General features: G+C 37.9%; 2 long non-coding RNA genes across 4 annotated transcripts in view; one reads left to right on the forward strand and one right to left on the reverse strand.

Moving 5' to 3' along the window:
* Positions 1 to 3,872, reverse strand: part of LOC115760279 — a 96,653-nt gene extending 92,781 nt beyond the window's left edge. The window contains exons 1-3 of one of the 3 annotated variants that reach the window (XR_004017590.1): positions 3,271 to 3,872; positions 2,324 to 3,215; positions 64 to 149 (exon numbers count right to left, since the gene is read on the reverse strand). This is a non-coding gene — a long non-coding RNA (uncharacterized LOC115760279). Of the gene's footprint in view, positions 1 to 63; positions 150 to 2,323 lie in introns of all 3 variants that reach the window. The other 2 variants (XR_004017588.1, XR_004017589.1) reach the window with 2 other exon arrangements.
* A 4,871-nt stretch (positions 3,873 to 8,743) lies between these two features.
* LOC115760241 overlaps positions 8,744 to 17,230 on the forward strand; it is a 141,559-nt gene continuing 133,072 nt past the window's right edge. Inside the window, exon 1 of the long non-coding RNA XR_004017585.1 lies at positions 8,744 to 8,934. This is a non-coding gene — a long non-coding RNA (uncharacterized LOC115760241). The remainder of the gene's footprint in view (positions 8,935 to 17,230) is intronic.

Below are 17,230 nucleotides of genomic sequence, written 5' to 3' on the forward strand. Positions count from 1 at the left end.
AATGGTCAAAAATGTCTTTAGCATATCTTCATATATAAATATCTTAAAAAAATCTTGACTCACCCAAAAGTTCACATTCACAGGCACGATTATTTAACTGTCATCTTTTACTAGGACGAAGAGCGGCTTTTATATGTATATAATATTCACTAGAAGAGAGAGAGTAGAGATTAGTTTGATTAAGACCCGAATAACAAATAAAACAAGAGTGAATCAAAGATAATTATTAATCAAAGTATGAACAGCTGTGTAAGCCTAGCTTGATTTAATGAGAATCGCATAGAAGAGCAATAGTCAAAAATACGTTTTTATTGTAATCGCAGTCAGCGGGAACTAAGCATGGCGTGCTTTTGGTAGGAGAGAATATATATTCCAATTGTTACCCGGCTTTGCCCGGGCCAAGTTTTTATCATACTTCGTTGAATTCCATTTTAAACCCATCTGTTTCCACAATCGGTGAAATAATATTTGGAGAAAATATTACATATATATTGATTAAATAAATAACTAAAGTTGAATGTAACTTTATTTCCGACATCCGGTTTTCCCTAATTGCTCTATTTTTCTCAATTGTAAGAAAAAAGAATTTCCGTTTCTAAAGGTTTCTGTTTCTACGTTGATTATCAATCAGTCAGTTTGTCAAACATGACAAACAGCTTTATCTATATAAAGAGAACAGTTTCTCCATCTCCTTTAATGGGCCAAATACTCGTAGAACAAAAACTTATCATCAGATGTGGCCATCATGCCAAAAGGAATGCAGTCAAAGTCTGGACTCAGTCAACCGCCCCATTGGCTCGTCCTTTTTAGCTTGACTTATTTGGCAAATACTTTGCAACTTGTTGACCAAGTTGGCGTAAAAAAGTTTCTACTCCTACTTTTTCTTACTTGCAAGCCTTTAACTAATTTTGCAACATTGACTGATATTTCCACAGGGTGCTGGGCGACGCTAGATTGGCCGTTAAAGCAGGCATGCCGAACTGAATTGTTGTCTGTGTCCGATTACTTGTCTGACTCTTTGGTATCCCTAAGTTAAACGTAAATTTCCTTTCAATCAAAATGTGCTTTCATTCAATTTAGTAGCGCTGTGGCAAAAGTAGCTCTGGCTGCAAAATAGAGTGAAAAGCCGTCGAAGAGCAAAAAAAAAGTGGAAAAAGGCAGCACCAACTTTGAACTATTGCCAAGAATTGATGGCGCCAAAAAGTAGACTACAGTAGTAGTAGCTGCTTATCGGCAAACGGAAACTCTTACCCCCCCCCCCCCCCCCTCTCTATCTCACTCTGATAGATTGTCAGCTAAGCACTTATATAGATAGATGTATTATGTGTATGCATGTGTACACTGCGTATCCTGGTTGGGTATGGAAAGTCAACATCGGAGATAGCCCCAACGACACCGCAAGTTAGGGAAATTGTTTGGCCAAATATTTGTCTGCCGCTTGCCAATCAGTCGGATAGTTGGCTTAAAGTCAAATTTTCAGATATGGTTGGTAATAAAATTAAGGCCAAAATCAGTTGAAAGTCGAAAATGCTGAGGTTTAATTATATTACGTACAAATGTGACAAGTGCGTCAAAACCGATTCAAAATCGTTACTTAACCGATTCGCAACTAATCGATGTGTCAATTTTGTATAACCGATTCATAACCGTTTCAATGTGAATCTTTATATTTCAGGCATTAAAGCTATTACACTGCAAATTTGTATTGTGCCTCCTAAATAACCGATTCACTGATATTTACGTAAATGATTGGGAATATAATTAGCAAGACCCCAAAAAATATAAACAATTGCAAAATTTTTTTTAAATAAACTAGCTTAAGAAATCTCCTAAATCAAGCATATAAAGGCTTGCCTTTTGCGAAGATACTGTTCAAAAACCGGTTCATAACCGTTTCAATTGGCGGCGGTTGAGACTTGCCCTGCTGTTCCTAATTATATTTTATTATTTATTGAGTTGCATTCTAACCGGTTCAGAGTCAATTCAATAAACAATGTCATAAACTTGCGTCAAATATTGAAAGTTACCTCTTAAATATGATTTTCTTGTGGCGAGGCCAAACGGTAATTAATACAAGTTTCATAACCGTTTCGACTTATGGCGTCTTGGGCGTGATACAATCTAAGCCCAACAGAGGGATGCATGGCAATTATATGGAGAGACAATTACGTGACAGCTTTAAAGTTAAATCGTGGCCCGTTGCATTGTTCGTGCTTATTGGATTTTGCCATTAATCCAGGCTGCGCTGCTGATACGTATTTATTGGCCATTCAATATTTCAGCTATTTCTCATTCCCAATTCGCAATTCACATTCCCACTTACCCATTTAGCTATCAATTTTTCGCCAAAATACTTCGCATCAAAGTCAGTGCCAATAAACTGCAAGCGACTAACGAGCAAATTCCATTTTTAATTTCGTCATGCCACTGTCTGCTGCTGCTGCTTCTTCTTCTGTTTCTTCTTCTGCTGTTTTTTTTTTCAACGCCACTTTATCCAATTCTTTTATGCTGCTTTCCCGCTTTGCTGCACATTTTGGGTGCTATTTCGTTTCGTAAAGCTTGTCAGCGGAAAACGTAAACTAACGACATTTTCGTTTTCTTATTTACACAATCAATTTCGAGCTTTTGTGATGCGGCAAAAGGCGAACGGCAAATGCGGAGAGCAGAGCACGACAACAACAACAACAACTACTGCTCACCCACACTCGCGCTCTTTCTTTTTAGACTGTTGCATTTTTTGTTGTTTGTAAAAGGGTATATTGGTTATGTGCAATGTTTGAATTGCTGATCGTTCGTTCTGCTGTCTGTCATTTAATATTTTTAAATTCAATGGGCAGCTCACTGGGGGCGTGGCAAATTGATTTACACACAGCTCTTAAATATTTTGGCCCGCTTTAAACTTTTCAAATAGTTGCAGTCAACACGGTAATGAGTATAACGCAGTCGGTCACATCCGACTGCAACATACAAACATAAATGAATTTGTACTTGCCGGTTTGGTTGTTTTCGTATGTTACTCCCGTTGTTTCGTTAAGTTCGCCTTCGCATTCACATTCGCATTTGGTGTTGGCATTTTGTGCCGCGAGGGAAATTGTCGTCAAAGCGCAAAAAATGTTAGATTGTTGTTTTAGCAGTGCAGCCGGCCCCGCACCCGCACCTCATCCACACACATGTCGCTTATGGCCGTGCATTGCAATCTGTGTGCGTGCGTGTGTCTGTGTGTGTGTGGAGCTAGTAATAGTTCTAGTTCTAGTTTCTTGTTACATTTACTGTTTTTTTTTCTCCTAAATTTGCCATGTCTCGCCCGCTCTCGTTCACGCTGCCATCTTTGTTGTGTGTTCCTTTTGATGTTGACCGCATTTGCTGGCTGCGCTCGCTAGCGCTCTCCCTCTCTCGCACTGTCTGTTTTTTGTAGTTCTTTTTTTTTTTGGTAGCCCTTATTGTTTATGCAACTGTCAGCAGTTTTCGTTGCCCGTTTCTGAGGAAGTTTTCGCTCACAATTGGAGATTTACTTGGCTGCCTCATGTGTGTGCGTGCCTGTGTGGGTGTGTGCTTGTGTGTTTGCGTGTTTGCTTTGGCTCAGCTTACATGGACAGTGTACACTGTGCGCGCGCGTTTCTCTGTGTTGCTTCATATTTGTTGTCATTTCCAATTGTTTCTACGACTTTTGACAGCTAGCAGATTAGCTTGGTGACGCCTCTGCAGATAACAGCAGCAGCAGCACGAGATACTCGGTACGCTCGTTTGTTTATTGGCAGCGCCATCACGGCATGCGGCTAAAGAGATTGCCCTGGGAAATCAGCGATATACAGCAGAAGAGAGAGGGAGAGAGAGAGAGAGGGCAAGCGAGGTATGCTGCCTCACTCACAGTGTGGGGCCCACACACCGCCCGACTAGAGATTGAACAAAATAACAAATTGCGATTGCAGCTCGTTTTGGGCATCGAAATGTGTTTGTCAATTCGTTTGATTTCTGATTTCTCATAGTCAAACACATAATTCGCTTTTCGATTGTTAAGAGTAAGATATATTGCTTATTATTATTATCTGTTTATTTTTCAATTAGTGATATTTTTATAATTTCATTTCAAATGGCAAATGAAAAATGTGATTGCAGCTCTTTTTGATCGAAATGAATAATTCATTTCGTTTTAGATTCGATTTATAGTCATCGATTCTTTAGAATTAAAAACGATTGAAGTTCTATAATTATTTTTTTTATTTTTTTATATTGCTCTGAGAATAATTCTTTCTATTAAATTAAGTTTAACTAGCCTTTTGTTTTTGAATAAAAGTTATTTCCACAATAACTTTTGGCAAATATATTTTCGTTATTCTTTCTAAATGGCAACTAAGCAGCGGGGTTGCAAAGCAATTATAAAAGCCATTTTCAGTGTCAACAACATGCATGAAGAATTTGACTAAAAAGTGAAAAAATGAAAATTAATTAAATTATTTGAAGCTAAGCAATGTCACATGTGCGGTTAGCTCATGTGCTCCGCACGGCTGCATAAAGCTCATCAATAAACAAAATTTATGGCTAAAACACAATTGCAGCGAACAAGGACAACAGCAGCCGTAGCCAAAAATGGGGCGCCAAAAAAGCTATAGCCAAAGCCAAAGCCAATTAAAGACACGCCTCAACGGCAGCAGTAGCAGCAGTGGGCGTGGCACAGTGCTGTAAAACATCGGGAACATTTCCCAATGCCGCTCCTGCGCCCGGCCCCGTTTCCACAGCAAGCCGTTAACAATGTTAACTGGCCAACTGGCTCCTGGTTCCTGGTAGTTGGTGACGAGCAACCAAATTTCCGCACCCAATCAGCATATTTAAATTGTGTTGTGTTGGTGATTGAAATGCATGAAGTACGACACAACGTAACTACGGTAACACACCATCAGTTAGAAACAGTGTTGTATAATTTTTAAATTTAGCTTCAGCTAGAAGCAACTTTCTTTGACGTACTTTTGACAAACTAGTTTTTTCTTTCTATTATCTACTAAAATATTTTAGGACCAAATTTCCTACAGTATTCTCAACATGGAACTAGACTCAAAAAGGTTAGCTTAATTAAGGTTTCGACTAAGCTATGCCTAACTGTAATTAAGCGAAAAAGCATTTATTTTAATCTTTTTAATTAAAGCAACTGAAATACCTAGAACAGAAAGATGGCAAAGGTTGTTTTCTGGAACTTCCAACATAGCTTTGCTTTCCTTATATGCCTGCATTCCTTTAGCATTCACAGAAGCTGGCAACACTGGCTGAAGGCCACCATCCGGCTGAAGGACACATGCATATACCATATATCAGAGGGACACACTGGCAAACATGCATTTTTAGCAACATCGGTAGCTTGGTGGCTTTTCCCACAGTTTAATGGCCAGCAGCGCTTCGATTTTGATGCTGATTCTCATAGCCATTCTCCCATTTCCATTCCCATTCCCATTCCAATTCCAGTTCCTGTTCGATGCTGTTTCAGCATTTTTGTTTTGATTGTTCGATTTTCTACTTTGCTGTGCATTTCCCTACCTAGTTTTCCTATACATCTATTTTTATTTTGGATTTTTTTGTGCCTTCCTTTTCCTTTTTGTTTTATTGGCAGCTTGTGTGTTGGTCAACCGCCGCAGCACTCTAATTGCCAGGCAACGACTGAGCTGGCAACACATGCGAAGGCTTTACCATTTTTCGGATGCACACAAATCGTTTGAATATTGTTTTCCTTGCCTGGTTTTTGTTCGAGCCCTCACTCCCACTTCCACCTTTCCCAACACCAACACACACACTCAAAAAAAAAAACTACGAAGGCCTGGGAGTGAAAAAATACGGTCACACTGGCCGGCTAACACTTAAAGCTATCCATTTTTAATTGGAATTTAGGCGCAAAGTCGTAAATATTTTGGCCATAGGCACATGGAACTGTCCCGATAGCACAGCACAGCCGCACGTATTCCATTTTTGGCGAATGCCTTCAAGTGGTTGCCGGCGAGTTTCGAGTACAGATATTGCAGTTTGAAGTGGTTAACAGCAGGTGGTGCGGCTATGCGCAACTGATAAATGAATCAAATATGTGTGTCGGCCAGCACAAACGATTCATAACATGCCCAAAAGCGGGCTTAAATCCTGGCCAGAGCGTGGAGTCACTAAAGCCATAGCTAAAAAAAAATAACAACATGTGTCATACACCTGGTTAGAGTTGGGAGCCCTTAGAGCTTCGTTTCGTGACACGAATTAGGTGTGGATCGTGCCTATCACGACCTTACACGCAAATGTAACTCATATAAATCAACTAAAGTTTGAAATTTTATAAGATAAAACTGATAATTTATATATTAGGCTTATATAATTAGCAACAATCATTATAAATAAATATATAAGAAGGAACAACGTGGAATGTCATCTTAGTTTGATCGTGCACTGACCTTGACCTTGCCAGTGCAATAGAGGTGCAGTATTTTTCAAGATTAATTATGCATTTTCAATAAGATATGGATATCACATGCAATCGCCATTATTAATACTGTCTTTTTGGGATTTTACCACAAGCGCGGTATTTTTAATTGATTTCTTATCGATTATCGATATTTGTGCTTTTATTTTTGCATGTCGCTTTTGATTTACGTATGTGACGTCGCGTTGCGAAAAGAGAATGAAGAGAGAATGAAGGAAACGTTTGCGCGTGTGTTAATGGCAAAAGCGAATTGAGATCAGTTTGCAGTGAATACAAATAAAGTTCAAGTGATACGCAAACCTAATTAATATAATGATCATACAAAGTGCAGTGAAGTGTGTGTGAAAATTCGGGAGCCGGTTCAAGCCTGCAAAAGACATTGGCCACAGTCCGTCAGGCTGGCTGCAGAACAAAATGCGAGGCGGCGCCGGCTCAAAACATTGTTGCCATGTTTGTGCAGTGCGTGTGGCGTGCGGCTTGTGGCGCTTTGCGTGTTTCGTGTTCATGTGCCGGGCAGCTCCGCGAAAAGATAGAGAGAGGGTGAGCGGTGAGCGGTGAGGGGGGGGGGGGGGGGGGCAAACATGCCAAGTCGTAGCGTTGAAAATCTTAACGTGATTTAAGCATCGTGACGTTGCCGGCAACTAAACTGAAACGAAGGCGGGCGCAATGCCAACGTCGCTGACAGCACAGTCAGAGCAGACAAATGGTTGTGCGGGGGATCTGGCGCGGGGGCGTAGTGGTCGTGCGGGGATGTGGCGCGCGGGACAGTTGCTGTCCGCACAATTGGCACGTAGCTGCCAGCATGTCGCTGCATAAGCCCGTGCGTGTGTATGTGTGTGTGATCAGTTTTAAAGTAAAGATGGCCGCGTGACGATGTTTTTTTTTGTTTCTCTCATTCTAATGCGAGCGCGAACGACATGCACGACTTTTTGCAATGTTTTGCATGCCTGTTTTTTTTTTTTTTTTCAATGTGCTTTGTTATGAGTTTACAGTTATTTTTTGAAGAAAATCTTTAAATTGTGCGAATAAATGCAACGATAAATTAATTCAAATTCACATTCTGCCAAGTTTTTAAAATATAAAAATATAATTTTTGTAGAAAAATTTGTATTATTAATATGCAGCTTACTATTATTTAAATGAAATTTTTTAGCTTATTTTATGTACTATAGTACAGTTGTGATAACATGCAAAAGATCTACATTTTTTCAACACGCACATAACATGCTAAGACGTGTTTATTCGTGTCACGACACGCGCTTAACTCCAGTGGAAAGTGCCTTGCGTCGCGGCGTTTCTCTCATATTTTGACAAAACTCAACCAACTGCTTCAGTGCCTCCTAATCAGCAGCTGACTTTGATGTACTTGCTATTTAAGTGCATAAGCGTCCAAAGAGCACGAAATAGGGTGAGAGTGCGAGAGCGAGTGAGAGAGAGAGGGAGAGAGAGCGCGGCATGGCTGGAGCAGAATGGAGCCTTCGCCCACACGTGACACAAATAGGTAATTGCTCTTTGACTATGGCCTAAAATATGGTCCGCTCTGTGGCAATGGTATCACTTGCCCAGCTTCTCTCGACCCCCCATTCCCCTACGATTCCCAACAAACTTTAAACTTTAATTCAATCAGATGTTGTTGCACATAATCGCAAAATGGCTGAGCAAAGCTCTAGTACGGCATTTTTTTTTACAGCAGCTTCTCAAATAGTTGCACTAGCGAAAATATAGTACGGCATTTTTTTTTTACAGTAGCTTCTCAAATAGTTGCACTAGCAGAAAATATACTTTGACAGGGACTATAATAGTTATTTTATAATGCATTTCTGAATTTCTATTTGGGAATAAAATATTTTTTTAAAATTAGAATATGATATTAATTAATAATACTTATTTTTTATGGATAAAAGCGCTTTTACAAAGCGTTTTAGTTAGCGAATGATTACTGTATTTAAATTAAATATGTTTTTCACTTTCGAGTAATTCACAATATGTTTGCAATTAATTTAATTATGTGTGCACACAGAAGCAATGTTAATTGAATTAATTTATGTTGTTTTTTTCACAATTTAAAGCCGCAAAAAAAAAAAATTTAAATAAAAATGCATAATAAAGCCCGTGTCACGATCACGCACGAATGAATCACGCGTTCGGTTTAGAAATAAGCAAAATTGACACACGTTGAAAAAAGTAAAACCAAAAATAAAAAAGTTGCCCAAAAAGTGTGCAAATCTATTTGAATATCTATTCGGGCTCGTTTCGTCCCTTTTTTTTTTTTTAATTTTTTTTCTGGTGTGCCAGCAATGTGTTTCGATTTGTGTGCTGTCGCGTGAAAAAAATTCGTTGACAGCCGTGAAAATCTTCAAAAATGTGCAAGTTTATACGCAAAAAGTCTGGCTGAAATAAGATATGAAAAAGTGCGGTTCTGTGTTATATTTAAAGTGTTCCAAAACAGAAAAACTTGCTGAGAAGTTGAGCTTTACAGCTGTTGCAAGGTAAGTGAAGAACGCTTCCACTTAAAATTGCGGAAAATACGTGAGTTCCTAATGTAACTCATTGGAAAACATTAATAATTGCAAAGTCGAGACAATTGCAAACTTTGCAAACTTCTGTAGAGCTAAGCTTCTGGGTAAAGGGTCGGCCATTATCATATTTGCATAGTTTGGCCACACTGCGCGACGTGTCCTGTGTCGTGTGTCCTGCAATTGTCATTTTGGTGCTGTTATCCTAACCCTATCGGTGGCAATGCAAACCATCCATGCGAATTGTGTTAAACAATTTGTTGGCCATGTTCTGGTTGTTGCTGCAGGCGCAAACTGATTTAACTTATCGCGCTTGCCACGCGCCAGTCATGTGTAAACAAGCGAGCGACAACAACAACACCTTGTTGCAAGGACACACACACACACACACACACACACACACACACACACACGCAGTTAGACTCGCCATGTTACAATTACTGGCGGCAACATGTTTGTGCCACAAGTGCGGCAGACAGCGCAACAAGAGGCAAGTTATCCCCAATATTTATAATAAATATCCAGCTATTTGGCATTTGGGTTTGCGAATTTGGCTGGAAATGATTTACGACTGGCTCCAGAAGGAGTCAAACCTAATTCCTTCACTCGCATCGATTTCCCTTTTTAGTATAAATACTTTATGAGCCGATTTTCTATGAAAATATATTGACTATTTCTTTCAGAGATTTATCTGTGTTTGAAAGTTTCGAACTTATTTAAGAATTGTGCCATCACGCAGTGCACTTGAGTCTGTCCGACTAGAAAATACGCCGTACTTGAATATGAATTTATAAATAACTATTTTTTTAAATGTCAAATTTTTAAATAATTTGAACACGTTCATAATGACATGTTCACGTAGCAAAATCCAAAACTATTCCTCTTGGATTTTCTATTATTTTGGGGTAGGCAGAGACGCCTTCTATAAGTCTTACTTAAAGTTTATTGTAGGACAAGCTCATATGTTCTTTGAGATAGGCTCAAAATGAGAGCTAGAATACAATACGTTCAATATAAATTAATACATTTTCAATATCAATCAATACAAATGTAAAGTTATATACAAATCTTCAGCTCTTCGAGTAACTGAGCTTAACGCACTTACTCAGCTTTTCAGTTGTTTATTCCTATTAAGAATATTTGAATGTTGTTGGTCCGAGCTGCATCTTTCTGCTTTTACGATATGCTTCATCAACTCATCTAAGGCTTTGTATTATAGTAGGAGTATTATAATTGTGACATGAAATGTGTATATATATTCTAGATCAGCATCAACAGTTGAGTTGATATCACCAGGTCCCTCAGTCTATCATTGATCCCTGATCTATCCCTCTGCCATTATCTTGAAACTTTGCAAAGGTCCTTCTTTCAGTTGCAGGCAGTACATATGTTTGCCGCATCTGACCAATATATCATAGAAACCAATCGGTCGACAAGTAAGTTCTTATAAGGAAAACTCTTTTGTTATCATCATCTCATCATCTCAGCATCTTGGCCAAGCTGGGCATTTTTGAATGTTTACTATGCACCCCAAAAATATGCAACATATTCTCAACATATTATTTTGGATCACGCTTCTTATATAGATAGCTCTATAGATATAGCTCTATAGCTCTCACATATCTGCAAAGCCACAAGACAAATATTTAAAGGGTATCGGATCTTCGGCTTGGCAAAGATATGCGTCCTGTCTCGTTTCAAGTCCCATTTTAAGGCACCCAAAATCCCTTTGTTTGTCTATTCTACAGCTACAATTGCATGCAAGAGTATCTAATATTCGACTTGCTCAAGATAACTGCGCTTTCTCTTGTTTTACTTGTCTCCAACTCCTTCAAAAAATGACTTGAGCTGCCGTCAGCTCGTGTGAAGTTTATGAGCCAAAGTAAATCTGGAACATGCTGTGCACCTATGTATATAAGTCAAGCCTCATAATTTTGTCATTTTTCAATTGAAACTCATAACATATGTAAATGTATGTGACTGGGTTGTGCACACGCACACGCACCCACAATAAACATAAGCCTCGACGTGTGCTGCAGCTGCTTGTGTGTATTTTTCGTATTGCTAACTGGCTAAAATTCTATGCCAGACAGTCATAAAACATAAATCTGCAACACTCGAACAACAACAACAACAACAACAACAAAACAGCTAACGAGTAAAAAAGTTGAAAAAGTTCAAGTGCTCGCAGTTGCCGGGATTTCGAGTCCCAAAAAATTCGAATTCGAATAGAAATAGAAATAGGTAACTGTTATCCGACTGTTGCCAAGTTATGTTGCTTTGTATTTTTGTATTTCATATTTTTGTTTATGTTTTGTTTTGTTTGCTCTCTTTTAGTTTTTCGTATTTGCTGAATGCTCGATAGTCATAAATATGCCACAAAGGCAACAACAAATTTTTACTGAATTTATTTCGTATATTTCTATTTTTCCACTCGCTTTTTATACCCTATTGCCATGCCTCGAACCCACAAAACTATGCAGAGTGTATGTGCACCTGGTCGGGACAATGAGCTGGGTCTATTGCCCTTCAGAATGCGTCGATTTTAAGAGGGTTTACGAGTTGAGACTTGAATGTTATAATAATTGGCGTTGATCAAGGGAAATAAAAAATCTATAGAAATGTATTTTATATAAAACCAAAAAAATAAAAATATAATAAAATAATAATAACAAAAATAATAATAATAATGATGATGATACTGATTAAAATAATCATGATAATGAGAATGATCATGGTAATAATAATGATTATGGTGATGATAATGATGATAATGACGATAATGATGATAATGACGATAATGATGATAATGATAATGATAATGATAATGATTTGATAATGGTAATGATAATTATAATGATAATGATAATAATAATGATAATGAGAACAACAATGATAATAATAATAATAATAATAATAATAATAATAATAATAATAATAATAATAATAATAATAATATAAATGAGAATAATAATGAGGATATAAATGATAAAACCAGCAATAATAATAATAATAATAATAATACAAACCGGAGCTCGGAGCTGATTAGAGGGTATTTCATTGTTGGGCTCTTTCGACCGAGGGCGCACTTGCTTTTTTTTTTGGTTTGGACCCGTTTTATTCCGTCTGTGTCTTAGTTAACCCGCCCCCGACTTTAGATAGGTCATAAAAAATGGCTGAACACAGAACGCGAAAAATATGAATGAAAAATACGACTAATAACAATGTCTTTGTGTTCGAGGCTCTGCCACGCCTACACAATTTTATCGCGCACACCGAAAAAAAAATTGTGAAATGCGACTTGGGAGGCAACAAAAACCGAACGGAAAAAAGGCCAACGTCCTGGCAATGTCCTGGCAAATCCACTGTCCAGCTAGCAGGCAAGTTTGCCCTGTTGTTGTAATCAACATTGTTGTTGTAGTTGTCCTGTTTGTTGTCCTTGCTGAAGCAACAGCAACCGCAAAAGCCGCAGACAAACAGTTTGTTGGCCTGCGGCTTGGCTTTCGGCTGGCATTGAGGCATAGTGGGCGTGGCCAAGCGTCCAAGTTAACGTGCATTCGGTTTATGAATACAGTTTTGACTGCAAGCGTTCAGCCACAAATATGCGAACCCCTCGTCCAACGTCTAGAGTTGTGGCTCCACAAACACACAAACACACGAACTGAACTACAATTGCAAAACTTCTATTTAACGCAATTTTTCCATCAATTTATTCGCTTCTTCTTGCTGCTGACTGTTGCCCATGAAAATGGGCTCCTCTCATGTTTTTTATTTCATGTTGTTTGTTTGGGGCTACGCAAAATTTTAATTGCCTAACTGTTTTGATACTCGCAAATTTTGTTTACATTCGTTTAATTTGGCAAAAGTCAAACAAATGCTGCCATTTTTTCCACGTTAAAGTTAAACAAATTTTCAATATTATTAATTGGTTATTAGTTTGCAAATGGAGTCTTGAATTTTGCAGAGATTTTTACAATCGACTTTTGTAAATATCATTACTTGGCCAATCATTTTGATAATAATAATTATTATCCATTAAATTTTGTAAAAAAGTTTCTTATTTTATTTTATTAGTTTGTAATTTTATTTCAATAGATTGTTTTTTCGATATATTTGTATGCTTGTTAGAATTTTTTTCACGATTCGATCTTCGTGGTGATTTGGCATATAAATATAATTTCTTTCTGTGCATAAGGTTTTACTGCGGCCTTGCTCGTGATACGTACAAAACAAATAAACAAAGAGCAAGTCTCGTGGAAATCGGTTGAGATTTGACCGAGCAGTGGGGTAGGAAATACTTGGCATATGTCTATATAGGATATTCACATGAATTATGAACAAGAATGATGTGGCCAGATTTAGATGTCCAAATGTCCAATCTGTCAGCCAGTCGTCAGTCAATCAGTTAGTCAGTCTATCTGCCTGTTAGTCAGTCAATCAGTATGTCAGTCACTTAGTCAGTCAGTCAGTCAGTCAATCAGTCAGTCAGTCAGTCAGTCAGTCGGTCAGCCAGTCAATCAGTCAGTCAGTCAATCAGTCAGTCAGCCAGTCAATCAGTCAGCTAGTCAATCAGTCCCTCAGTCAGTCAGTTAGTCATTCACTTAATCAGGCAAACCTTTTTATATATAGATATTATTGGAATATATTTGGGGTCCATTTACACATTTTCATTTACATTGTGTGAAAGGGAGGGGTGTGCTTCCCCCCCCCCCCCCCCCCCCCCCTTCCCCCTCACAAATGCAGCCGCTTCATGTCGTTAGTTTGGTTTTATTGATATGTAAATATCGCACACTTATGCACAGAAAACTCAATTCTTAACATTTTTTTTTATATTCTTTAACACACGCTCTGAAAATGCTGCGCACGTCGCGCAATTATGGCTCTAATATGCACTTGACAATGTAATGACATTTATTGAGCGGCATCTTCTTCTGCTGCTGCTGCTGCTTCTTCAGCTGCGAGGCGAGTCGCGAGACGATTGTGAAGTCCTTCAGCTGGCGGATGCTGATTGAAAGTGTCAGCAGCGTGACAAGGGGTCTGGGGTGTGGCGGCATCTGCAGCAGACGCTATCGAAATGTGAAAGTATTTCGTTGCGCCTTGGAGCGCTGAATAGCGTTAATTCCATGCTGCTGACATGGCAATTGACAAGTGTCGGCCCTGGGAAGCGACTGTCGTGTCTGTCGTGTCTGCGGTCTGTAATATTTGTCAATACGGCACAAAAGCGCGCCATTTATTAATCAAGCCATGTGGAAGCCAATCAAAAGTGGAGCCAAAGCCGTTGCGGTGTCTGATTGCCAGCTCTTCTCTCTTGTCACAAAAGCTCTGCCACCAGCAATGCCCATCCAATGCTCAAACAATTCACCAATTTGAGATGGGCGCGTGACACGACGTTTTCGTGTTCAAAAACCACAAAATAACACTTAATATTTGAGTGAAATTTCATTTCATATTTGTCGAATTTAAGTTCAAATGAATAACTGTTATAGAAGTTGTAGGAAAACAATATTTTATAATTTTTAAAACAATTTAAGGAAAAAGATTATGGCAAGGTCAAAAATACGTGTTATGTTGTGTTTCGTGTTTGTTTCCGAATCGTGCTTCGTTTTTGTTTCATGAATTTGGAAAATATATAATATTTATAATATATTAAGTATATGGTTGTCAGTATTCTTTCTCAGTCTTACTTTTTTTTATTTGTTGAACCCTTGTCACAGATTGATTCTTCTTAACACTAATGCTTAACACAACCTTTAACCTACAGCTCTTAACACTAATGCTTAACATAAACTTTAACATACAGCTCTTAACAGTAATGCCTAACATAATCGGTAACATACTGCTCTTAACAGTAATGCTTAACATAATCGTTAACATACAGCTCTTAACAGTAATGCTTAATATAATCTTTAACATACAGCTCTTAACACAAATGATTAACAAAACCTTTAACAGTAATGCTTAACATAATCTTTAACATACAACTCTTAACAGTATTTCTTAACATAATCTTTATTGCCTATTGTATATTGTATATTGTGTTTGTATTTTATTTTTAATGAATAGTTCTTCTTTAAAATTGTGCAGTTCATTTCGTAGCATTTAACATTGATATCAGATTCTCAGATTTTTCAATATTTTAATTAATCAGTCTAAAGCAAAAAATATAAACAAACAGTCAAATAGAAGCGGGACAGTTGAAAGTGCACTTAACTTCAAAGCAGCAAAATTAATCATTTTAATTGAAAACAGCTAAACTTGGCAAAAAATAAACATAACTGGGCAGCTATATTTAAAATGCACTTAATTAGTGAGGCAGTAACACACATTATTATTAATAAAGTAATATATGCATACAAAATATAAAAAAATATATAAATATGTATAAAAAATATAAAAACTATTTATATATATATAAAAATTATAAAAAAAATATAATTATGTATATATCGTTAGCAAAAGGCATAAAAGTTCGTTTTTTAAGCTCGTGTCGTGGCATTTTTAGAAAAAAAGGCGCCGATTGGCCATCTCTACCATGAAGTCCATCAATTGCCGCAAACCACGCGACGCGAACATCGCGTATACGCAATGCTGCAGCGTAACAAATGTTTGCAGCTAACCTAATCAAACAATTTTCACAGTTGCATTAGCTGTTGCTGATACCGCCCCGCCTTCCTGCAGCCTTCAGCTGCATTTTGGCGGATTTTCGCTCCTTTGGCCCAAATTGTCGACATGCAATTAAATTTTCGCTTTGAGAGTTGCGTCAAATTATTATTTATCAATATGCATGCACAGGCATGCTCTCTGTCTATGTATTTATGTGTGTTTGTGTTTGTGTGTGTGTGTCAATTTTACTTGAAATGAAAAACTAACACACAGTTCATCTATGTAGTATATACAGTCGAAGCTTACGGGTGCTGCATGACAAAGCTGTAGAGATTACAGCTATAGCTACAAAAGATTTGCATAAAATTTTTGTGCAAAGAATTTTCTGTGCATTTTTATACCCTGAACCCATTAAAAATGGGTATAAGGGTATATTGTATTTGTGCGAAAGCCAAACAGGCAGAAGGAAGCAACTCCGACCGCATAAAGTATATATATTCTTGATCAGCATCAATAGCCGAGTCGATCTAGCCATGTCCATTTGTCTGTCCGTCCGCCTGTCCGTCCGTCCGTCCGTCCGTATGTATGAACGCAAGGATCTCTCTATAAGAGCTAGAGACTGAAATTTTAGATGTAGATGCTCCTAGCTCCCGCGCAGATCGAGTTTGTTTCCGATAATCGATAACTTACTCAGTTTCCAAGCAATCGATTTTGGTAAATAATAAGAACTAGAGTCACCAAACTTGACATACAGCTTCTGAAATAGAAAATATATATGATATAGGATTTTTCCTCATGGTTTTCCCTCTAGATTAATGTGGCATTCAAATCTCGACACCGATTTTTTGGTCGAAATTCATGTCCAAATCTTGCCCCAAGATTCGTATATAGACATGGGTCAAAATTTACCACCCCCATATATCGGCCAAATCTCATCCGATTTTCACGAAGTTTAGCGTTTTCTTCATGGTTTTCCCTCTAGAAAAATCTGGCATTCAAATCTCGACACCGATTTTTTGGTCGAAATTCATGTCCAAATCTTACCCCAAGATTCGTATATAGACATGGGTCAAAATTTACTACCCCATAACTCGGTCAAATCTCATCCGATTTTCATGAAGTTTAGCGTTTTCTTCATGGTTTTCCCTCTAGAAAAATCTGGCATTCAAATCTCGACACCGATTTTTTGGTTGAAATTCATGTCCAAATCTTACCCCAAGATTCGTATATAGACATGGGTCAAAATTTACCACCCTCATATCTCGGCCAAATCTCATCCGATTTTCACGAAGTTTGGATTTTTCTTCATGGTTTTCTCTCTAGATTAATGTGGCATTCAAATCTCGACACCGATTTTTTAGTCGAAATTCATGTAAAAATCTTACTCCAAGATTCGTATATAGACATGGGTCAAAATTTACCACCCCCATATCACGGCCAAATCTCATCCGATTTTCACGAAGTTTGGATTTTTCTTCATGGTTTTCCCTCTAGATTAATGTGGCATTCAAATCTCGACACCGATTTTTTGGTCGAAATTCATGTAAAAATCTTACCCCAAGATTCGTATATAGACATGGGTCAAAAATGATCACCCCCATATCTCGGCCAAATCTCGTCCGATTTTCACGAAGTTTGGATTTTTCTTCACGGTTTTCCCTCTAGA

Source organism: Drosophila novamexicana, unplaced genomic scaffold (assembly GCF_003285875.2).
Source record: "Drosophila novamexicana strain 15010-1031.04,08,12 unplaced genomic scaffold, DnovRS2.1 tig00000387-arrow-pilon, whole genome shotgun sequence".
In the NCBI taxonomy this organism is placed as follows: domain Eukaryota; kingdom Metazoa; phylum Arthropoda; class Insecta; order Diptera; family Drosophilidae; genus Drosophila; species Drosophila novamexicana.